Below are 26,037 nucleotides of genomic sequence, written 5' to 3'. Positions count from 1 at the left end.
TTTACCCTTCATCAGGGCTGTGATTTTCTGCTTGCAACAGTTTAAAAACAGAGGCAGGTAATGCCAATGTTAACAAAAACTGAAACAAGATTTTGGGGTAAAAAAGATCTGAATAAGGACACAGCTCTATTAATATTACTATTTTTGTGTAAGATATACTTGATAGAATGTATATATTATTAATGCAGTCTGATATACCCTTTTATATAGGTCTTTGCCCTTTTTGCTCTAAATTATATTGATGTACTGGTACTCCAGATTTTTGTTTTTTTGAGTACTGACAGAACATTTAGCTTTCAGTGCTTTAATGGCAAGGTTAATTACATGTTAATAACTTGCATTTTTGGGCCACTAAAAGAAAAAAAATGTGCGTTTTAAAAAGGAGCTTACTGGTACTAAATATATTAAATCGTGTAGGAGGAATACTAGAATGATATTTTTTACCCATAGTTGACCCCTACCATCAATCCCACAGAAGAACATGGACAATCATTACTTTTAACTCAACTCTAAAAGCTCCACACAAATGGCAGCTAATAACAACCATAAATGTCAAATATTGCTGAGGTGGTGTGGTTACCAATACATATGGTATGTGAATTTTAAAAAACAACTCTTTCTCATAAAGTACCTTTTTTTTAACATACGTATTTTTTTTCAGATTTATTTAAAATAATATTTTACTGACACTGCAATTAATCTTTCCAAGTAAGCAAACTATATTTAATACAAACATCTAATTGACAGATTATTTTAATGGTTCTCTATTTCCTTCGTTGACAATATAACAAACCACTCTGACATTTACTGAAGACATGACACCATGCCTGATGAAGAGAACTGAGTAATCTTGAAAGCTTACAAGACAAAATACACTCAGCCAATGAAAGGTGTCTTCTATATTTTCAGTCTCCTGATACGATCTACAGAAGAAAGGAGCACCTATTTGTTACAAAAAATGTGATTGCTGAAACAAATGCTTTTTAATGTAATTACTATTAAAGAATATTTTGAGCCTTAGGAAAAGTAGGGGGGAAAAAATAAAAATAAATAAATAATAATATTAATAATATTTTTTTTTTCAATAAATACCAATCCATGGAAAAGCTATCAAAACAAAACTTTTAGTCACTTTTTATTGTGGAATGATCTGTACAGCGAGTTCTGCAGGGGTTACTAATTAAACACAAACTTTAGTCAATGCAATGGTCACTGACCTGCCAAGATGTTCCATTCAAAAGACCTTTCATCCATTCCTCTCCTACATCTTTGTCTTGCAGTGGAGATCCTTCATCCATAGCTGATGTACTTCATATGGCTACTGGATGTTGTTCTTCCCTTGTCAGCCTTTGTACTCTAAAGCTGCAGTTCCCAGGCACGTTGTTGTGGAGAAAATGTTCTGTTACAGGATCGGAATTTTGATACAAGTGAACCAACATGTAAATGGAGTTTTGTGGTAGGGAAGAAAAATTGCTACACTGACATTTAGCGAGTGGTCCAGCATGAACACAGGCAGAAATAGGGAGTTCACTAGTCTCATTAGATGTTTCAGCTTCATGGATAAAACAGGAATTCATGTGCATCTAATGAACTCTCTCTAGAACTGGTCGTGTTGTAGAGAAATTACGCTGAATATTAGAAAATTATACTCTGCTGAACATTATAAAATTATACTCCAGTGTTTTGAGAAACAGCTGCATTTGGAAGATGAAACGTCTCTACCATTCTGTTTCAAACCAGAAAAAAAGGCAGTTTTAGGTTCGTTAGCCATTTATTTCATACAACATGTTTGTATTGAAAGTAGAATTTTTTTGGGGAGGTGTACAGTGTATCCAAAGAAAAATGGGTAATTAGGAAAATGTATATTATTATTATTATTATTATTATTTTGCTATTTATTTTGTTTTTTTTTTTCAATGGAAATGTTTTTTGACATTATCACTGATAATGATAAATTGGGCATTATGTTGAAAGTAGAGATAAATACATTTAAAGTAAAACTATTAATTTACAAATAAAATTGGGGTGGCCAGAGCGGACAGAGGTTGCCTTTGACTTGGCAGCCCTCAAAATTGGAGAATTCTACTATGCAAAGTATGACTTATCTTGGAGAAGTTATAAGCTGTTGCAGCCTGCCCACTTCCTGCTCTTTCCTACCAGCCCATTACTTTGAATGGTAGCCTCTTAAAGGACAGGCCAGCACTTGACTTCACTAAAGGAAGTCAAAAATGTTCTATTAGAATTTCCCAGGCAAACACTTTTAAAGATGTTTAAAGGTATATACGGTCTGCTCTAAGCTTTCAGTAAGAAAAGAGAGGGCATGGGGCAAGTAACTTAGGAAGATATCAGACAAGAGTGGAGTTAGGTGTTAATCTTGGATTTGTTTATCTAAATCCGAAATACGCAATCTACTCGCTAAGGGGAGAACCTCTGGGGGAATCTAGGATGAAAAAGGACCTGGGGGTGTTAGTAGATGATAGGCTCAGCAATGGCATGCAATTCCAAGCTGCTGCAAGCAAAGCCAACAGAATATTGGCATGCATTAAAAAGGGGATCAACTCCAGAGATAAAATGATAATTCTCCCACTCTACAAGACTCTGGTCCGGCCACGCCTGGGGTATGCCGTCCAGTTCTGGGCTCCAGTCCTCAGGAAGGTTGTGCTGGAACTGGAGAGGGTCCAGAGAAGGGCAACAAAGCTAATTAAGGGACAAGAGGACCTTAGTTATGAGAAAAAAATTACGAGCACAGAGACGCTTGAGAGGGGATAGGATTTCAATGTACAAATACCATCCTGGTGACCCCCCAATAGGTATAAAACGTTTCCGCGCAAGGGAACATAAAAAGACATGTGGCCATTTACTGAAATTGGAAGAAAAGCAGTTTAACCTTAAACTGCGTAGAGGGTTCTTTACAGTAAGAGTGATAAGGATGTGGAATTCTCTTCCACAAGCAGTGGTTTCAGCAGGGAGCATAGAAAATTTCAAAAACTATTAGATGGGCACCTAAACGACCACAACATACAGGGGTGTACAATGTAATATTGACATAAAAGCACACACACAGGTTTGACTTGATGGACTTGTGTCTTTTTTTTAACCTCACTATGTAACTATGTAAGTATCTGAAATAAGAAATGTCTGTATTGCTCCATAGCACTGGGGAATGCCAACTGGAGAGTGAAAAGAATGGCTCTGATTGGTTACTGTGAAACAATACAAGCTTTTTTTTTGTTTGCATTTTAGATACATTACTTTATGAGACTGAATGATCACGAAAGGAGGCGTGCAGCATACAAGCTGGTTCAGTGAACAGAAATAGTGATAATAGTTATTTGGTATGTATCCTGACAGTTGTCCAACTGTTGGCAGCCTGTCCACAAAACATGTGTCATCATGTCATGATCAAGAAAATCCATTGGCAGTTGTCATGCTGTCTTCCCTGATTTAATTCAAGCTAATATTTACTCTCTCAGTCTATTTACTCTTGTTCTTTATCCATTGCTCTATATGTATCCTATTTTTCTCAAATCTCTAAAATATTCACCTATCTTGTCTCTACAGTTTCATTGATACTGCTTAAAGTTAATAGTAGAGCTGAACTGAAATCAATAAGACCATGACAAGCAGAAAGCAATTATCCCTGACCCATCTTACACTTAAAGTGAATGTAAAGTCTGTTTTTTTATTTGTTAAAAATAATAAACACGTTATACTTACCTCCTCTGTCCAGTGGTTTTGAACAGAGCAGCCCGGATCCTCCTCTTCTCAGGTCCCTCTTTGGCTCTCCTGGCCTCTCCTGGATGCCCCCACAGCAAGCAGCTTGCTATGTGGGCATCCAAGCCGAGTCACAGCTTCCTGTGTCCATTCAGACCGTGCAGCCCGGCCCTACCCCCTTCTGATTTTCATTAACTAACTGACTCTGATTGACAGCAGCGGGAGCCAATGGCACCGGGCTGTTGTCTCAGTCAATGATGAGGGGAGTCCGGGGCCACCGAGACACTCCTACAACATTGCCGGATCTAGATGGGGCTCAGGTAAGTATTTGGGGGGCTGAGAGGGGCTGCTGCACACAGAAGGCTTTTTATCTTAATGCATAGAATGCATTAGGATAAAAAAACCTTCTGCCTTTACAACCACTTTAATTTTTAGCAAGAGAAGAAGAGACTGCAATACCCAGTGTATAAGCTGTTTGAGGCTCTCCCCATATCATTTAGTGCATTTGTCTCAAAACTTAAATAAAACCTAAAGCTGGCTTTAATCATCAATTTGCAAAACAGATAAAAAGATTCTTGAAATACTCTTTAAATACTAAATACTCTTTGGCAACTACTGAGCACTTTAGAACAGCAGTGGACCATGTACTAACCACGCATGCAGGTAGTTGCTCACAGAGGACATATAACCGCTGGATTAAAATTGCACTTTGAAATCACAAGGTCACATGTCCTTTCAACACTTAGATGTAAATTAAACTTCAGTCTAAATTTCACATGAAATCTAAAAACCAGCACTCAGGACAAACACCCAAATATACCCTTTATGAAAATTCTAAAATAACCCCCAGTAGCACTCGTATTGTTTAATATATTAATTTTCACATAAAGGTTTAGGTTGAACATTTTCAACTGCGAGTAGTGATAGTTCAGGTTTCAGAAAAGTTTAGTACAACCATGAATTCCACCATGTATAGTTCGTATGATATTAGATAGATCAAAATTAAGCACAAAACTCTTTGATATGTTATGCCCTGTACACACGGTCGGATTTTCGGACAGAAAATGTGTGATAGGACCTTGTTGTCGGAAAATCGTGTGTGGGCTCCATCACACATTTTCCATGGAAATTTCCGATACACAAAGTTTGAGAGCTTGCTATAAAATTTTCCGACAACAAAATTCGTTGTTGGAAATTCCGATCGCGTGTACACAAATCCGACGCACAAAGTGCCACGCATGCTCAGAATAAATTAAGAGATGAAAGCTACTGGCTACTGCCCCATTTATAGTCCCGGCGTACGTGTTTTACATCACCACGTTCAGAACGATCGGATTTTCCGACAACTTTGTGTGGCCGTGTGTATGCAAGACAAGTTTGAGCCAACATCCATTGGAAAAAATCCATGGATTTTGTTGTCGGAATGTCCGATCAATGTCCGACCATGTGTACAGGGCATTGAGAGTGCACTACAGGTAAAAAAAAAAAGTGCTATAATATCAAAGTAATAGGCTAAATACTGTTTAATTGCATGTTAGTTAGGCATAGTCCCTTCTTTAAAGTAAGCATGTCCTCCGCTCTATATAAAAGTATGCCCATGCTTTTACTGCTCTTGTTAAAAAACAAAAAAAACAAAAACAAAAAAAAATGTCCACCTGTAGCAATGAAAATTGATTGTGTTTTCTGAACAAGAAACATAAATGGCAAACACCTTCTAGTGACACCTTTTTAGAGAGAATGCAAGAAAGGTTAATTTTAATAAGTATGTAAAAAAACTAAGATACTCAAACTGAGGTGCTAGGCTTAGAAAATGGAAGAAAAACTAAATATAAATCTTTCATAAGTAAGCCTGCATAATTATAACTTTTAAAGACTTAACTTCCATCTTCTTACACAAACCAAATCAAAGGGGTTCTCTTCAAAATGAATGTCCTAAAAATTTGAGATCAGTTATTTGATTTTAGATCAAGGTTAGTATAGGTTTTCACATCCAACAATCTCTTAAAAATAGAAGACTGCGGGGCTTATTTAGTTAAGCCATCAGTAGAGGGGCACGGCGAGGCGCATCGCACATTTTCATATTTACGAAACGGTGCCCTGGGAACAGAGCGGGAATCCCCCATTTACTATAGTGATCTCGGCGCACGGGAGAATGCAGTCTGTGCGCCACTATGGACATGGCACAGGGCATCTTCAATTCAATATTAACAGAAGATGGAGATGCCAATATTATGGGGTGATGTGAGGAAGTTTAGTAACAACTGCCCAAGTAACAAATATGCTCAAAATGGAATAAGAAAGTAACTTTTTCAGAGCAAGCCTGCTGTGCCTGCAAGTACATTTAGAACTGCGCAAGATCAATGTAAGCAGTGCGCATGCGCAAGTGGCTCTTGAACTTGTTCAAATGCGTTTGTTCACTGCACGGCCAAAATCTTAGTAAATGTCAAGCAACATAAATGCAATTGAGTGGGTTGAGCGGGCACACCTCTAAACTTTTTTTTTTTTTTTTTTTATGCTGGTTCACCTTTATGTGTTTTTTAAGGAGGTTTGCACACAGGTCATGTTAGCATATTACATTGCCAACATGTGACATGCTGCACCTTGTTAAAATTATGTAAAAAGACTCTTGCCCCTCTAGCTCCTGCTAAAAGGGCATTTAACCTTCCCCCTATAATGCATATAATTTCCTTGGGCTAGTTTTTGCTTTTAAAGGGGAACTCCACAATCCATTCTCCAATGCTCCCCCCCCCCTTTCTAATGCATATGTTTTTTTGGGCTAGCTTTTGCTTTTAAAGGGGAACTCCACACTCCATTCTCCAATGCTCTTGTCTCCCGCTTCTAAAGCATATGATTTCTTTGGGCTAGCTTTCTGAACCCTAAAAGGCCACATGTACTCAACATAGCTGGCTGCCTTTGGGGCATGTTGGGCTCAGCCCAATACCAACCACAAAGCACCTTGTGCCCACTATTTTAAAGGGGCTTTCCACGTTCTGTAAAGCCCCCTGTCTGCAGCTCCCCACAACCTCAGCCTAGGGTTGTGTGGAAGAGGCCCTTGTCCCCCTGAATATGGGAACAAGGTGGTTGATTTTTGGGGTGCCTGAGCCCCTCCTGCCCCCAAGCATCCCCCCTTTCATGGGCTGGCTTGTTGTGTGTTTGGCTAGGGGTTTGTTAGTGTGTGGGAGGGGCACCATTTTTTTTTTGTTACGGGTGGTATTTTACACATGGGGGTTCTCACTTTAAGACTTAACATACCCAAATGGCCTTGTATGTATTGGGGGGGCAGGCTATTTTTTGTTTGGATTAAAATCTTGCAGCTGCAATGTAGATTTGTAAGTTTTCTCTAAAGACGTACATCTTTGAAGCAGCATTTTGGATACATGCTACAGATGCACCACTTTACAGACAGAGTAAGCCCCCCCAAGTTACTAGCTTTTAAGCAATTCTGCATTTTTAAAGGCACTTTTCCTTGTTTCATTTTTGGGGTTGTCCAAATTGGTGACATTGATATATGTCCCTTAGGGTGGGACCTGGGCCCCCATACCCATTTTAAGGCCAATAATAGGGATGAGCTTCGAGTTCGAGTCGAACTCTTGTTCGACTCGAAAATTGGCTGTTCGCCAGTTCGCCGAACGGCAAACAATTTTGGGTGTTCGCGGCAAATTCGAAAGCCATGGAACACCCTTTAAAAGTCTATGGGAGAAATCAAAAGTGCTAATTTTAAAGGCTTATATGCATGGTATTATCATAAAAAGTGTTTGGGGACCTGAGTCCTGCCCCAGGGGACATGGATCAATGCAAAAAAAAGTTTTTAAAATGGCTGTTTTTTTGGGAGCAGTGATTTTAATAATGCTTAAAGTGAAACAATAAAAGTGTAATATTCCTTTAAATTTCGTACGTGGGGGGTGTCTATAGTATGCCTGTAAAGGGGTGCATGCTTCCCGTGTTTAGAACAATCTGACAGCAAAATGACATTTCAAAGGAAAAAAAGTCATTTAAAAACTACTCGCATCTATAATGAATTGCCGGTCCGACAATACACATAAAAGTTCATTGATAAAAACGGCATGGGAATTCCCCACAGGGGAACCCCGAACCAAAATTTTTAAAAAAAATGACGTGGGGGGTCCCCCTAAATTCCATACCAGGCCCTTCAGGTCTGGTATGGATATTAAGGGGAACCCCAGCCAAAATTTTAAAAAATGCGTGGGGTCCCCCTCAAAATCTATACCAGACCCCACAGGTCTGGTATGGATTTTAAGGGGAACCCCGCACCAAAATTTTTTAAAAAAATGGCGTGGGGTCCCCCCAAAAATCCATACCCTTATCCGAGCACGCAACCTGGCAGGCCGCAGGAAAAGAGGGAGGGATGAGAGAGCGCCCCCCTCCTGAACCATACCAGGCCACATGCCCTCGACATTGGGAGGGTGCTTTGGGGTAGCCCCCCAAAACACCTTGTCCCCATGTTGATGGGGACAAGGGCCTCATACCCACAACCCTTGCCCGGTGGTTGTGGGGGTCTGCGGACGGGGGGCTTATCAGAATCTGGAAGCCCCCTTTAACAAGGGGACCCCCAGATCCCGGCCCTCCCCCCTGTGTGAAATGGTAAGGGGGAACAAAAGTACCCCTACCATTTCACAAAAAACTGTCAAAAATGTTAAAAATGACAAGAGACAGTTTTTGACAATTCCTTTATTTAAATGCTTCTTCTTTCTTCTATCTTCTTTCTTCTATTTTCTATATTCCTTTGGTTTCTTCCTCCATCGTCTTCTTCTTCTGGTTCTTCTGGTTCTTCTGGTGTTCTCATCCGGCATCTTCCTCCATGGCGTCTCCTTCCCTTCTTCTCCTCGGGCCACTCCGCATACATGATGGCATGATGGGAGGCTCCCGATGTGTGACGCTTCTCCTCTTCTGACGGTTCTTAAATAATGGGGGGCGGGGCCACCCGGTGACCCCGCCTCTCTCGGACGCACGGGGACTTGACGGGGACTTCCCTGTGGCATTCCCCATGACGTCAGAGGGGGCGGGGTCACCGGAAGAAGAAGAAGATGGAGGAAGAAACCGAAGGAAGATAGAAGATAGAAGAAAGAAGAAGCATTTAAATAAAGGAATTGTCTAAAACTGTCTCTTGTCATTTTTAATATTTTTGACAGTTTTTTGTGAAATGGTAGGGGTACTTTTGTACCCCCTTACCATTTCACACAGGGGGGAGGGCCGGGATCTGGGGGTCCCCTTGTTAAAGGGGGCTTCCAGATTCTGATAAGCCCCCCGCCCGCAGACCCCCACAACCACCGGGCAAGGGTTGTGGGGATGAGGCCCTTGTCCCCATCAACATGGGGACAAGGTGTTTTGGGGGTCTACCCCAAAGCACCCTCCCAATGTTGAGGGCATGTGGCCTGGTACGGTTCAGGAGGGGGGGCGCTCTCTCACCCCCCCTCTTTTCCTGCGGCCTGCCAGGTTGCATGCTCGGATAAGGGTCTGGTATAGATTTTTGGGGGGACCCCACGCCATTTTTTTTTTTAATTTTGGCGCGGAGTTCCCCTTAAAATCCATACCAAACCTTAAGGGCCTGGTATGGAATTTAGGGGGACCCCCACATCATTGTTTTTTGAAATTTTGGTTCGGGGTTCCCCTGTGGTGGGGAATTCCCATGCCGTTTTTATCAATGAACCTTTATGTGTATTATTCATTAATAGCCAAGAGTAGTTTTAAATGACTTTTTTTCCTTTGAAATGTCATTTTGCTGTCAGACTGTTCTAAACACGGGAAACATGCGCCCCTTTACAGGCATACTATAGACACCCCCAGGTACGAAATTTAAAGGAATATTTCACTGCTCCCGAAAAAACGGTCGTTTTTAAAACTTTTTTTGCATTGATCCATGTCCCCTGGGGCAGGACCCAGGTCCCCAAACACTTTTTATGACAATAACTTGCATATAATCCTTTAAAATTACTTAAAATCACTTTTGATTATTCATGTTCGTGTCCCATAGACTTTAACGGTGTTCGCGTGCTCGAACAAATTTTTTGCCTGTTCACAAGTTCTGGTGCGAACTGAACAGGGGGGTGTTCGGCTCATCCCTAGCCAATAACTAGAAGATAAGCCAGCCAAGTGGGGACTAGCAAAATTAACAAGTCAGTTCCCATAGACTGCAATGGTATTTGTTGTATAACTTTTGCCCATGTTAAGCCTTGTACACATGATCAGATTTTCCGACGAGAATTGTGTAATGACAGGCTGTTGGCCGAAAATCCGACCATTTGTGCGCTCCATCGGACAATTGTTTTGGATTTTCCGTGGACAAATGTTGGATGGCAGGCTTTAAAATTTTCCGCGGACAAATGTCTGTTGTCGGATTTTCGAAGCGTGTATACACAAGTCCGTCAGACAAACGTCCAAAGTACAAGCATGCATGCTCGGAAGCAAGGACGAGCCAGAAGCGGTTGGTCTTGTAAACTAGTGTTCATAATTGAGAATTATAATTTGTGACGTGGCAAATTAGGAAATCTCAAAATGCAGTGCAAATTCTCTTCTTCTTCTTTATTGGGATAATAACGAAGCTGCTTTGCTGGTGATACTGATGGAGTTATTGCAAACACATTTTCAAAGGCTTTTTTTTTCTAGTAATATCAAGAATAATATTATTATGCTTGCTATTTTTTTTTTTTGGTGCAAGTTATCACAACACCATTATCCCGTAGGAAATTAAAAAGAGGAGAGCAAGAGGCGGGACTTTTCATGAAGCACACGGAAGCAGATAAATAAATTGAGTAAACAACGCTTTTAATTAGTTTGAATTGTCAAATAATTCTTATTTAATTTACTATGCATTATGCTATATTACAATATTTTTATATTTCATTCGAATCTAATATTGAACAGTAATTTACCTGTCAACACGGAATAACACTTATATGCAGATACATAGATTGGTTAATACATATTTACACATATTGCAGCGGATATCTATAACAAAGTAGTGACCCACTAAAGTGTCACATATTGGAAATGAAAAAAGATGAGAATTGGTCAAAAACAAACGTCCAAACAAAGTTGATAGGTATATACACATATATATATATATATATATACACACATACACACGGTTCTAAGCTCTACGTGTTTCGGGGCCTTATAGCCATTCGTCAGGAGCAAAACCGTAGTGATCATCTATAAATGAGAGGACAATCAATATTTATATGATCTAAAGGGGTTGAAAGGGCAAATGGTCAAATGTAACATATGAGAGCCCACACATACATACATTTAGCCCATAAACTTACGTATACATATGCGCTCTAGTGGTGCAGCCATGAGAATCAGCGACCAGCCAAAAACGCCACATTCGAGAGCTGAGGGGGGCGTATCTGGATGACAGCAGCCAACACAAACAGCGCCCCGAGTGGGTCAGAATATGTAAAGTGACACAAGTGTATGCTGAATGGAGGGACCCCATTTGGGGGACTGTAAAAAGATGTGAAAAAAACAATATAAAGGTGAGGTGACCAAATGTGTGCTGAAAAATGCTGAGTGAAAAGTGGAAAGATAATGTACAAAGTGAAAAGTAGAATGAAAAGACAAAATGCAAAGACACAGAGGTATGAAGAAATTATTAAGAAATTAAGAAAGTATGAGAGTAATTACCTGTTGCAAAATTAATAGGAGCAGAAAATGCCAAGGTGCACAATGTTCCACAAGGAAAGGTGGTATAACGAAATCTAGATTTAAGACCCACAAAAGGGAGCTGCCCATATAGGTAGCGCTGTCACAGCCCAGCCCCCAATGTCACGCCAAAGTAGCCCACAGGGGGGAAGAGAGGCACCACTAGCCATGCAGCCAAGCCATCCAAGCCACGTAGCAGGAAGCGCCAAACCAAAAACCCCCGATGTGCTAGCAGATGGTAATCACCTAGCCGGTAATGCAGCGCCACGAGGACACCGTACGTCAGGCGTGGGAAGCATGACGTTGACGCGCAGTGGTAGAGCCCCCGCCCACCCCACATCACAACAAGGCGGGGGGAGGCCCCCAGTGTGCGTCACAGCCCCCAAACGTAACAGGAAAGGCACGGCTCAATGAAAGACACAGCCGGAAACACCAGTGCGCATATATTAAACAGATAGCCAGACAGACTCAAAAACTGAAAAAATCAGCAACCAAACCAACAATTGTAAAAAGGAATGGTTAAAAATAAATAAATAAGTAAGAGCTAAGGTTAAATAAGCTGAGGAGCAGCCATATACCTATCAGGCCATCCTGATGAGCAAGCATGCTCCAAACGCGAAGCCACCTCCTCTCACCCTGCACCCAGAAGTGACGTCATCTTCGATCTCCCCTGTGTTCCCTGCTGTTCTCATAGGCTGCAAATGCTGGAATCCACCTGTACAAGCTGTTAGCTGCACTTCAGAGACACAGACGTTTAGGAGAAAAACCACCTCTGGATTTTGCTGCAAGATTACTATCATGCTTGTGTTTATGCTCCCGTTGTGAGTAGTTTTACTTTTGACTTATTAAATGGTTTACCAATACTGCACTTAGAGGCGCTGTGTTTCTTTTCCTTTGTTGCATTGCAGAGACTGCTTCTAGCTCTTCACACTGGCTGCCCTTAGTGCTGGTACATGGATTCCTCTCCCTCTTCATCTTAGAGACTTTTGCTATGGTCTTCGTCCCTCCTATTGAAAGACTTTATTAATCACATTTATTTGATCTGTGTACACCTCCAGGGTCTCTCCTCAAACGAGTGCTGAGTTTATTTTTTGTCTTGAAGTAAAACACACAGCCAAGTATTTTTCTCCACAATTTTTTTATTGTGCATTATATAAAGAAAACATATACAATTAGACATGCTATCTGCCAATAGAACTTAACCAAAAAGTGAATTCTATGGATCCAAAAATATAGAAAATATACCAAATCAAATCATTATTCAACCAAAAAATAAAATAAAAAGCCTCATGCATGTGTCCTGCTTCTTAATATAGGGTATCAACAATGCCAAGAGTTGGTGAAAGCAGAGGTCCGTCATCCAGAGATAATTCCAAAAATCATCTGGATTATTCTCCTGTAGCTCCCGCAGCAAAGGCATATGAAATAATTGGTCACGATTAATAAAGCAACTAATTTTTGATCCAAGAAATCCTCCTCCTCCTGCTCCTGGACTGGACTTGGGTCAAAGCAATAACTCCAAGGCCATTAATAAATAACACGTTATCTCCTCTGATTCCGCAACATGGCTGGTTGACGAACGGCCGTTCAGAAACAAACTGAAAAGCTCAAAATGAAAAGCGTGAAATGAAAAGCCCGAATCAACACTCACCAAACTTCTACTAACACAAAATTAGCAGAAGGAGCCCAAAGGGTGGCGCTAAAGAGCTGAAAAACCACGTAGTATGTCACTGCATTCCTGTTTGTTTGCCGACAATTCCTTGCCATTTGTATGCAAGGCAAGTTCCTGGCCAACACCCTTCGGTCAAAGTCCGAGGTTTTGTCTGCGGAAAATCCAATCATGTGTACGAGGATTTAGGCTCTTAGTTTGCCCCCCAGGACCGGGGGGGGGGGTTTGTCCCATCTGTAATTTTTGCCTCATACCAACATTCAGTGTAATACCCCACCAACTCCCATACAGATAGCACCCAAACCTTTGATCATAAATCCCAAACAAAAAAGGCAATGAACCAAAAAATGGGCCAACACAATCAACACTACCAACAGTGAAATACCCCTCCCAAAAACTGAGGACAACACTAATTTACCAGCCATTCCCACAACCTCAAGCCACACTAACTTGACCCCTCTCCCTCCCAGAAACAACAGACACCCAGAGTATCAGATCAACACCCTGGAATAAAAAACAGCCCCCCAAAACTATGCTAACTAACCCATCAAGTTTAGATACATCAGCTTCCAAATCCTTCTCAGACCCCTCTTTTTTATTGAAAATGCCCCAACCTGCACAAAAGAGAAAACTAGAAGAAGAGGCAGACAGGGGGGGGGGGAGAAGACAAAACAAGAAAAAGGAAACGCTCCAAATGGTAAAAATATTCAATTTATCTACAGTATCATTAGGCCGTGAGGATATCTCACTGCTCAATCAATGAACTTTTATGTGTATTATTCATTAATAGCCAAGAGTAGTTTTAAATGACTTTTTTTCCTTTGAAATGTCATTTTGCTGTCAGACTGTTCTAAACACGGGAAACATGCGCCCCTTTACAGGCATACTATAGACACCCCCAGGTACGAAATTTAAAGGAATATTTCACTGCTCCCGAAAAAACGGTCGTTTTTAAAACTTTTTTTGCATTGATCCATGTCCCCTGGGGCAGGACCCAGGTCCCCAAACACTTTTTATGACAATAACTTGCATATAATCCTTTAAAATTACTTAAAATCACTTTTGATTATGTGAAAAAAACAATATAAAGGTGAGGTGACCAAATGTGTGCTGAAAAATGCTGAGTGAAAAGTGGAAAGATAATGTACAAAGTGAAAAGTAGAATGAAAAGACAAAATGCAAAGACACAGAGGTATGAAGAAATTATTAAGAAATTAAGAAAGTATGAGAGTAATTACCTGTTGCAAAATTAATAGGAGCAGAAAATGCCAAGGTGCACAATGTTCCACAAGGAAAGGTGGTATAACGAAATCTAGATTTAAGACCCACAAAAGGGAGCTGCCCATATAGGTAGCGCTGCCACAGCCCAGCCCCCAATGTCACGCCAAAGTAGCCCACAGGGGGGAAGAGAGGCACCACTAGCCATGCAGCCAAGCCATCCAAGCCACGTAGCAGGAAGCGCCAAACCAAAAACCCCCGATGTGCTAGCAGATGGTAATCACCTAGCCGGTAATGCAGCACCACGAGGACACCGTACGTCAGGCGTGGGAAGCATGACGTTGACGCGCAGTGGTAGAGCCCCCGCCCACCCCACATCACAACAAGGCGGGGGGAGGCCCCCAGTGTGCGTCACAGCCCCCAAACGTAACAGGAAAGGCACGGCTCAATGAAAGACACAGCCGGAAACACCAGTGCGCATATATTAAACAGATAGCCAGACAGACTCAAAAACTGAAAAAATCAGCAACCAAACCAACAATTGTAAAAAGGAATGGTTAAAAATAAATAAATAAGTAAGAGCTAAGGTTAAATAAGCTGAGGAGCAGCCATATACCTATCAGGCCATCCTGATGAGCAAGCATGCTCCAAACGCGAAGCCACCTCCTCTCACCCTGCACCCAGAAGTGACGTCATCTTCGATCTCCCCTGTGTTCCCTGCTGTTCTCATAGGCTGCAAATGCTGGAATCCACCTGTACAAGCTGTTAGCTGCACTTCAGAGACACAGATGTTTAGGAGAAAAACCACCTCTGGATTTTGCTGCAAGATTACTATCATGCTTGTGTTTATGCTCCCGTTGTGAGTAGTTTTACTTTTGACTTATTAAATGGTTTACCAATACTGCACTTAGAGGCGCTGTGTTTCTTTTCCTTTGTTGCATTGCAGAGACTGCTTCTAGCTCTTCACACTGGCTGCCCTTAGTGCTGGTACATGGATTCCTCTCCCTCTTCATCTTAGAGACTTTTGCTATGGTCTTCGTCCCTCCTATTGAAAGACTTTATTAATCACATTTATTTGATCTGTGTACACCTCCAGGGTCTCTCCTCAAACGAGTGCTGAGTTTATTTTTTGTCTTGAAGTAAAACACACAGCCAAGTATTTTTCTCCACAATTTTTTTATTGTGCATTATATAAAGAAAACATATACAATTAGACATGCTATCTGCCAATAGAACTTAACCAAAAAGTGAATTCTATGGATCCAAAAATATAGAAAATATACCAAATCAAATCATTATTCAACCAAAAAATAAAATAAAAAGCCTCATGCATGTGTCCTGCTTCTTAATATAGGGTATCAACAATGCCAAGAGTTGGTGAAAGCAGAGGTCCGTCATCCAGAGATAATTCCAAAAATCATCTGGATTATTCTCCTGTAGCTCCCGCAGCAAAGGCATATGAAATAATTGGTCACGATTAATAAAGCAACTAATTTTTGATCCAAGAAATCCTCCTCCTCCTGCTCCTGGACTGGACTTGGGTCAAAGCAATAACTCCAAGGCCATTAATAAATAACACGTTATCTCCTCTGATTCCGCAACATGGCTGGTTGACGAACGGCCGTTCAGAAACAAACTGAAAAGCTCAAAATGAAAAGCGTGAAATGAAAAGCCCGAATCAACACTCACCAAACTTCTACTAACACAAAATTAGCAGAAGGAGCCCAAAGGGTGGCGCTAAAGAGCTGAAAAACCACGTAGTATGTCACTGCATTCCTGTTTGTTTGCCGACAATTCCTTGCCATTTGTATGCAAGGCAAGTTCCTGGCCAACACCCTTCGGTCAAAGTCCGAGGTTTTGTCTGCGGAAAATCCAATCATGTGTACGAGGATTTAGGCTCTTAGTTTGCCCCCCAGGACCGGGGGGGGGGGTTTGTCCCATCTGTAATTTTTGCCTCATACCAACATTCAGTGTAATACCCCACCAACTCCCATACAGATAGCACCCAAACCTTTGATCATAAATCCCAAACAAAAAAGGCAATGAACCAAAAAATGGGCCAACACAATCAACACTACCAACAGTAAAATACCCCTCCCAAAAACTGAGGACAACACTAATTTACCAGCCATTCCCACAACCTCAAGCCACACTAACTTGACCCCTCTCCCTCCCAGAAACAACAGACACCCAGAGTATCAGATCAACACCCTGGAATAAAAAACAGCCCCCCAAAACTATGCTAACTAACCCATCAAGTTTAGATACATCAGCTTCCAAATCCTTCTCAGACCCCTCTTTTTTATTGAAAATGCCCCAACCTGCACAAAAGAGAAAACTAGAAGAAGAGGCAGACAGGGGGGGGGGAGAAGACAAAACAAGAAAAAGGAAACGCTCCAAATGGTAAAAATATTCAATTTATCTACAGTATCATTAGGCCGTGAGGATATCTCACTGCTCAGTAGGGATGGGCTGTTTGTTCGGGTCGAACATGAGTTCGACTCGAACATTGGCTGTTCGCTCGTTCATCGAATAGCAAACAATTTGGGGTGTTCGCGGCAAATTCAAAAGCATCGGAACACCCTTTAAAAGTCTATGTGAGAAATCAAAAGTGCTAATTTTTAAGTAAACTCCCATGTATGATATTTACCTACAGGTAAGCCTCTTATAAGTTTTACCTAAAGGTACTGTAAATATCTCCTAAACATGCACCGTTTAGGAGCTACTTGCTTTAGACCCAGCCGGTGACAGCATACCCGTAGCGTTCCTTCACAGCCATGCCATAAACAGCGACTGTAAACAGTAATGCCGTAAACAGCATGTGCGCGGGAGTGACATCATCACTGGCTCGGCCAATCAGATAGCAAAAGCCCGCAAATCCAGGAAGAAGATCGAGTGAAGATGGCAGCACCTTCAGCAGTGACAGCTCTCCTCTGGAGGGGTTCATTTTCAGGCAAGTCTGTCATAAAGTATGCAATGCATACTAGAACAGGTCGTTTATCTCGGAGGGACATCCATGTTAATCTACCATCAGCCATTTTCCTGAGACGGGCTACTACTTATTAGAAGAGGTTTCCCCAAAGTTTTGGATGCCTTTGGAGTTCTACTGCCATTCATTTGAAAGGTCCTCCTTTATTACCGGTTGGTAATACAAGCCCTTCTGACTCATTGAGCATATGTTCTTATGAGTCCAACCCTTCTGGTAAGCCTGCATTACTTCTGTGTGGAGGGTCCATCACATTCACTTTTCCGTACCATTTACTCACGTGGTGAATAGGATCATTTATTCAAATATTGGACTATGAACAATTCTTTGCACTCATGTGATATCTGAAGATTACCAGAGACTATACTTTGTGCTCTTTGAAGTGATAGAGACATTTGTTTTTTTGTTTCCTTTTCTTTTTGCTGTTTTGTGTATGCAATATTACACTTATTTTCTCATTTGATACAATAAGCGCTACACTTTTTATGCACCTGATACTAGAACATTATGACTTTTTTTTTGGATGCGGTTTACTGCTGATTCAGAGCACAGGGGATCCCTTTTATGATATCCGTGTCTGTTCAGTGTTTCACTCCATTTTACAAAGTAGAACTTTCCAAGTCCATAACAGATCTATGTTTGGACAGATGTAAACAGACTTTTACTTCAGTTTACAACAGACCACCACTGATCCATCACATTTAGGTATAAAAAAAACTGAAAAGAATACAGACCTTTTGCATGTTGCATGTTCTCCCTGTGCCTGTGTGGGTTTCCATGGGGTTCTCTGGTTTACTCCCACACTCCAAAGACATGCTGGTAGGTTAATTGGTTCCTGTTCAAATCGACCCTAGTATTTGTACAGTATGCATAAATGTGAGATAGGGACCCTCGATTATAAGCTCTTTGAGGGCAGCGACTGATGTGAATGTATAATATATATGTAAAGCGCTGTGTATATTGTCATATATTTATATTTATATCATTATTTAAGTACCTGTAGTAATAATAAATTAGTGAAAGGAGTCTATGTTTTCAAACTTTGACAGTTTAGATTAATAGGAGGGTAGAATTAACTAAAATACAGTATATGTAGAAAAGTGAAGATATGGTTTTACATTTTGACCATAGATACGCTTTATATTGGTTGCATTGCTTTTTTTTTCAGCTTTCATACAGGAGGTCCAGACTATAAAAGCAGACTTGTTAGGCAACTACTGCATCTGTGGCTATCATAATACTGGCAGGTATTTGATTGAAGAGGCGTTTACTGACAGGAATCTATTACTTCTTCTTACAGTGCCCTATTTCTTTCCCATCTCTGAGAAGGCTAATCATAACAATTATCCCTCCCTTAAAGATGTTGTGTTAACATTCCCCTAAGGAGCAGGTGTCTTAAGACACTGGAACAAGGTCACATGTGATCCGCAGACACCATACACCACATTCCTCCACTTCAAAGACTCCACATCCGATATAAGAAGCCTGGGTATTTTGCACTCTGCGTATAAATATTCTATTATTTTCTTTTAGTAATTCCTTTCCATGCTAAAAATGATTTTCAGCAAAGTATGAGGAGCTCCTTAAATTACATAATGGCAGCACAAACATCAGATACAGTTACAAGTATGGATGTAATATTTTTAGATCAAGACAGCATGAGGTAAATTAATACGGAGGCAGGAAGCAGTCAGCTGCTTTAATAGACACAAAAGAGGCACGGGACATTACCAAGCAACGTCCAAAGAAAAACATACAGGTCTCCGTTTATCTTTTGTTGGTTATGAATGGAAATATTTAGTCTAGTGGATACCAAAATGGTGCAAAAATTGTTGAAATAATATTTTTGAGTCATACATTAAGTTTCTACTTTGCATCCACATATTCCAGTGCTGAGAGAAATGATGCAATTCTTTACTCCCTGTCTAAAAAATAGTAGTTTGTCCCTGATGTGTTAGCAATCAATCTTGCATGATCGCACTAAGCTCCAGTCATGTGCATTGCCTTGTTACAACATGCTACACTATTCTACTTGTGTAGCTTACTCGATAGGGAGTCATGGGTTCTATCTGTCTAGTGATGTTTTTACTCCTTGTTTTTAATTGCTCTTGATTTTAGTAGAACAACTGAGCTTCAAAGGCTTCGTTCACATGGGGCGTTAACTACCGTACACCTATGCAGAGCAGTGATGCAAAGGTGTTCCATGCATCCCTGTGCAGGCAGTTACATTAATGTCCCATTGATTGCTGCATGGACACGGCCACTTAGCCCCAATGACATCCATGAGGGTAAACTCCCTGTCCGCAGACTCCCACAACCACTGGGCCAGGGTTGTGGGGAAAAGGCCCTTGTCCTCATCAACATAGACACAAGGAACTTTGCCAGGGGGTCAAGGTACCCCCCATGTTGAGGGCATGTGGCCTGACATGATTCAGGAGGAGGGGACACACAGTCATCCTCCTCTTCTTGTCCATCAGGCTGCATGCTTGGATAAGGGTCTGGTGTGGATCATTAGGGGTGATGACCTCAATGATGAAAATTCATGCCAGAACCAAAGGGTATGATATAAATTAGGGTAGAAACCCCATGCCATTTCTTTTTCTTTTGTGTATGGGTGTCCCTCATTAACATCTTTGTGAGACCCTCATTCTCATCTAGGATAAGGGTCTGCTATGGATGAAGAGAATCCCAGTCTCTGAGCTGTCATTATGCTGGCAATTTAAACACACATTCTTCTTTGTAAATGTCAGTGTTACTGTAGTAGTTTACATTATACATTGCACAGATGTGCCACTTAACAGGCAGGGTCTGGGCATCCACCAGATATGTAAAGGAATTTAGCATTTTTAATGTTTCACTAAAATCACTAATGTTTTACTAAAATTACTGTTCCCCACGAAAGGCAGTTTTTTCGTTTATTTATTTTCACTTTTTTGTTCCCCAAGGCGATACCCACATTCATATACAGTACCATTTGTTTGACAATCCCTTGCCTATTAACTTTGAAAATGTCCATTATTGTGTTTTAACTTTTGTCTTCAATTGACTTCAATAGGGTTGAGATTTGGCACCTGAACTTTAGTAATGTTCGCCGAATCTGCTTCGAAATGAACCCAGGAGTGTTCAGCTCATCACTATACAGTAGCAAGAGATTAAAATTGTCCATGTAGCTTAACCCCATTGTTAAATACGTATTGCAGATTCAGAAAGTATTAAAGAAAGGGGATCAACATAACGCAGAAAAAAATGATGCACTAAACAAAAATTTCATATTGGGTTATTAAATCCAACTGTAGAAAACACAAATCCGTGAAAAGTAATTGAATCCAAAAAAAGCCCACACCTCATGCGTGCACCATAACAGGCAATGTAGACTCTTACCAGAAAGCCTGGACCCTTTATTATGAAGGGTCAAACAGGCTTGATGTAACAATCTTTGCAGGGGTCATCAGGTGGAGATGTGTCCTCAGATCAAACAGGGTATAAGCAGGATATTCAACCCAAGCTCCATCCACCCCACAATCAGATTTATCATAAAATGAAAAAGACGCCAGACAGTGAAAAATCCTGAAAGGTTTGTTTAATATAAAGTATTGCACTTACATTAGTACAGGTAAAACCAGCTTTGTATACAATATAGGTGGCCACCTTAAGATATCCAGGCACTGAGCAAACAAACGCGATAGCAGGAAACAGCTCCTAACCCGACCGGTTTCATCAAAAAAGAACTTCTTCCGGGGCAATCAGCTTTTTCAGAAGCAGGTCAGCATTAGAGACCCTTATATTTGTATATTTTTTTCTGCACGGGTTTTGTCATAGAACACTTTACACATGTCAGTGTTTTGCAGAGCACCCTTTTAGTGAAAGTACATATCACAAAATCTTTAATACATCTCCCATTATGTATTCAAAACTGCAAGCCATTTTAGTTGTTATTTTAGGCTAGTGGAGACCTAAAGTAGGCAGAGTAACGAGAGAGAGAGAAATGGGGAGAGAGAGATTGGAAGCTAAATATGTACTGCTTGCAAAAAAAGTTAAGTGAACCTGCTACTTTGGCATGGTAGAGTAAACCTCTGGTTCACTTTAAAGGGCTGTCTAGGTACAGCTTATCTTGAAGAGATAAGCTTCTGCTCTACAACTTGGCGGGGTCGCGGGTGACAGAGTGAGGCACCTGCTACACTTGTATCCTCTGTGGTTCATAAAGACATAAACTACAGTGTGTGTATTTTTTGAAACTGATAATGCTAAATACCTTCTCTCACACCGCCGTTGTGCGGTCATGTGATCTCCCTCTGCTGGCTGTCTGACGTCAGAGGGGAATCTCAGCTCCTTCCGCCGCTCTCCTTAGATCAGGGAAGAAGAGCGGAGGGGGATCACATTACCGCACAGAGGCTGTGTTAGAAAAGGTATTTAGCATTATCATTTTAAAAAAATACACACACTGTAATTTGTCTTTATAAACCAGAGGGGATACCAGTAAGTTAATAATGTGACCCTACAACCACTTTAACTACATTGCTATTTAATACTAAGGAGTTAGTGCACACCATTGATTTTTGCATTGTACTATTAAAAACAAGCGTGGCAGTGTGGAAGCTCATAATGATAGTAGATGATGAATCACATGACCCATTCCAAGCCCCTGTACATCTTCCAGCTGCCTAAGGGTGCCAGTTGATAGTCAGGAAACCCAGGTGTGAGAGAAATACCAACAGAAATTGTTTGTTCAGTTCTGTGAATCACATAAAAAACTCACAATACTTAGATAACAACTGCTCACCTGAACCACACAGTCTAAGCCAGCTGTTGTAACTGCTATATCAAGTGCCTTGTAGCCAAAAAAAGAGAGAGCAGATTGCTTTCTTGCAGAAAAAAAAAATTGCTGACACAGTCTCATCACTTATTATTATAATTAATTTATTTATACAGTGCCAGCATATTCTTCTGCATTTTATAACATAGCATGACAAAAAAAAAGTGTCAAGTACGAGGACATGCTGATGATACAAACAGACTCAGTGGGTGCAGGATCCATGCTCAGACAAGCTAGCTATGGTGCTCAATCATAAACTGCTACTTAATGATTATGTACAGTGCAGTGTTACCACGGGAGTACATTTGTCTAAGTGTGGGATTGTGCTCTGATTAGGTGAAGTTGTCTGCGAGAGGTGGATTTATATTCATGAATAAAATTAAATAATGTGTAAAGTCAAAATTTGCCAGTCTGTGTTTAAGAAATTAAGGTTTTAAGTCTGAACTCCAGGCAAGTAGACAAATAAACAATTGAAATAGATATATAGTAACGGTTTAGCCTGCCCAAAGACTTGTAATACTGTGTGGTCAGTTTTGTATGCAAGGCACCCAGGCAAGACAGCACAGCCAGGTCTTCTAATGAGCATGCGTGCATTAGTGACATCATCACGGTCTTGTCATTCAAGCGGCTGAAGATACAGAACCTGCTAGTTAGACCGAACGAAGTTGGAAGAGCAGGATGGAGCCATGACAGTGCAGCTCTGGAAGACTCTGTTTGCAGGTAAGTCTGACATAATGTGCTACCTGCAGGGGGACCATTACCTTTTGTTTTAAAAAAGAATTTAGGACTAGACATGTGCGGTTCGATTCGTTCCGAATTAATATTCGAACAAATTTTTTGTTATTTGGAGATTTGGATATATTCGAATACCAGAATTACAGTATAAACAAAGTTTACCAAATGCTCTGAATAACTAAACTAATTTGGTCTGAATTTCCGAAATTTAAATTTAAATTCGAATGGACTTTTACATCAAATTCCATTTGAATTTGAACTGTAAAAAAATTTCTGAAATCAAAGACTGTGTGTGTTATTAGAGTACCATTTCGAAATAATGCTGTTTTAGTTATGCCAAAGGTGGTTTAAAGAGTCATTGTATTCATTTGATGACAATTTTATTTTGTTTGTAAACTTTGCCACATTTGAATCGAAAAAAAAAACGCAACATTTTTGTTTCGACTGATTTGAAGTTTTATCAACTTAAACGTTTCAAATCAAAATAAATCTGTAAATTTGAAGAAAATTCGAAAAAAGACAAAACTAATTCCAAATATGAATCCCGAATACGAATTGAGCGATTCAATCAAATTTAACAAAACTAAATAACTAGATTAACGAATCTAAACGAGACGTAACAAAACAAATTTACAGAGTTATTCAAAAAGATGGAGCGGATTTCAACTTTTTATTTCAAACTGACTGAATTGAAGGATTGAAGCCCATTCCGAACGTTACTGGATAGAGGAAGGTTCAAAGGTAAAGTGGTAGTAAAGTCCCCTTTGTGATTCTTTCCTTACAGGTAAGTATTATAATTAATAAAATGAATACATCTACTAAATATGCATCGTTTAGGAGGTATTTGCTCTTTTGGCAGCCGGTGATGTCACCAGCGCATGCGCTCTGAAGGAATGGCATACCCGCGCCATTCCTTTAGAGCGCTGTGCCATGGCCATCGGATTTTCCCTGGATAAACTTTACCTATAAATGTTAGTACCCAGTTATATTATGTACATTTAGGAAATAATCCAGGTCTTTTTTTAAAGCAATCTACTGAGCTTGCCAGAACCACCTCTGGAGGGAGTCTATTCCACATTTTCACAGCTCTTACTGTTAAAAAACCTTTCTGTAGTTGGAGATTAAATCTTTTTTCCTCTAGATGTAAAGAGTGCCCCCTTGTCCTCTGTGATGACCTTAAAGTGAATAACTCAACAACAATTTCACTATATGGACCACTTATGTATTTGTACATGTTGACCATATCCCCCCCTTAATCTCCTCTTCTCAAGAGAGAATAAATTCAGTTCCTTCTAATCTTTCCTCATAGCTGAGCTCCTCCATGCCTCTTATCAGTTTGGTTGCCCTTTTCCAGTTCCCCCATATCCTTTTTGACAACTGATGCCCAAAAATGAACTGCATATTCCAGATGAGCTCTCTCTCTCTCTTTCTCTCTCTCTCTCTCTCTCTCTCTCTCTCTCTCTCTCTGGAGTCCATACCGCTCTTAATACAAGAAAGGACTTTGCTCCCTTTGAAAACCACAGATTGGCATTGAATACTATTATTACGCTTATGATCTACCAGAACACCCACATCCTTCTCCACTACGGATTCCCCCAGTTGTACTCCACCTAATATGTATGATGCATGCATATTCTTAGCCCCCAAGTGCATAACTTTACATTTATCAACATTAAACCTCATTTGCCACACAGTTGCCCAATTAGACAGTGCATTGAGGTTGGCTTGTAAGTTGGGGACTTCCTGTGGGGACGTTATTCCACTGCATAGCTTGGTATCATCTGCAAACACTAAAATGGTACTTTTAATCACAGACCCAATATAATTTATAGAGCTAATAAAAAGTAAGGGTCCCAACACTGAACCTTAGGGTACATCACTGATAACTTTAGACCATTCAGAGTAAGAATCCATAACCACTACTCTCTGAATTAGTTTTTTTTTAGCCAGTTTTCTACCCAATTATAAAACTGAACTTTCCAAGCCTGTAGTCTTTATCTTTCACATTAGCCGTGTGTGGGGAACTGTGTCAAACGCTTTTGCAATCAATGTTTCATCTCTCTGGTAAGGATAATCTCTACATTGCTAGAATTTTGGGGAGTGAAAATCCTTGCATAGTTGTCGAAAATGAAAGAGACTTTCCGAAGCTGAATGTGTTTTGCACTATTTTTGTCAGCAAAGTTTATGGACTTTTTTTTTTTTTGCCGATCAAACTGACCAGATTTTCATATCTGGACATGCTACAAAACTAGTTGTTTTCCCAACTTTAAGTATATTCGAATGACTTCATTTTCAAGCAAGATGGTGCCCCCCCCCTCACTTCCACTTGGTGGTCTGGGATATCTGATCACATTATTCCAGAGCGATGGATTGGAAGGGGTTGCCAACAAGATCTTGTTCATCATCTGTGACCTCCCAAGTCACCAGACCTTACCCCCTGCAATTTTTATTTGAGACATCAAATTGTTAAAGCTGTGAACTAGCACCCAGTTGATTCATGTGTTGCAAGAAATGGTCTACCGTTCTGGTGTTTGTCACGCAACACATGGTGCTCATGTTGCGTGCATACAACCTCAAGGACCATAAAACTGTGAACCCTCTTCTATCCAGTGATGTGCTGAATGTGCTTCTATCCGTTACGGTTTGAAATAAAACATTTAAATCAACTCCATCTTTTTGAATAACCCTATTTTCACTTTTGCAGCCCTATTTTATATTTGCTTCACATAGCCTCTCTTAAAAGAAAATATTTAAATATTGCAGCTTATCCTTTTTAAATGCTGTGTTCTGGACCTTCCAGCAATGAAAAATCTTAGATAGTTCTTTGCTTATGAGGCAGCTGTGTTTACCATAATTAACACTTTCTTTACCATACAGGCACTTCTTCATTATCAATTGTAACTAGATTTGAACACTGTCTGTCCTAACAAAGTGTTAACGGTTTAGAGGCTTCTTGCAGTGTACATTAATGAGGACAGACTTGAGACAGGCTCACTCTAATGCCCCGTACACACGATCGGACATTGGTCGGACATTCCGACAACAAAATCCATGGTTTTTTTCAGACGGATGTTGGCTCAAAGTTGTTTTGCGTACACACGGTCGCACAAAGTTGTCGGAATTTCCGATCGCCAAGAACACAGTGACGTACACAACGTACGACAAGACTAGAAAAGGCCAGTTCAGAACCAAGCGTGGCACCCTTTGGGCTCCTTTTGCTAATCTCATGTTAGTAAAAGT

Source organism: Aquarana catesbeiana, linkage group LG01 (assembly GCF_042186555.1).
Source record: "Aquarana catesbeiana isolate 2022-GZ linkage group LG01, ASM4218655v1, whole genome shotgun sequence".
Lineage (NCBI taxonomy): Eukaryota > Metazoa > Chordata > Amphibia > Anura > Ranidae > Aquarana > Aquarana catesbeiana.
The sequence above is the reverse complement of the archived record's forward strand: the minus strand, read 5'-3'. Positions refer to the sequence as shown.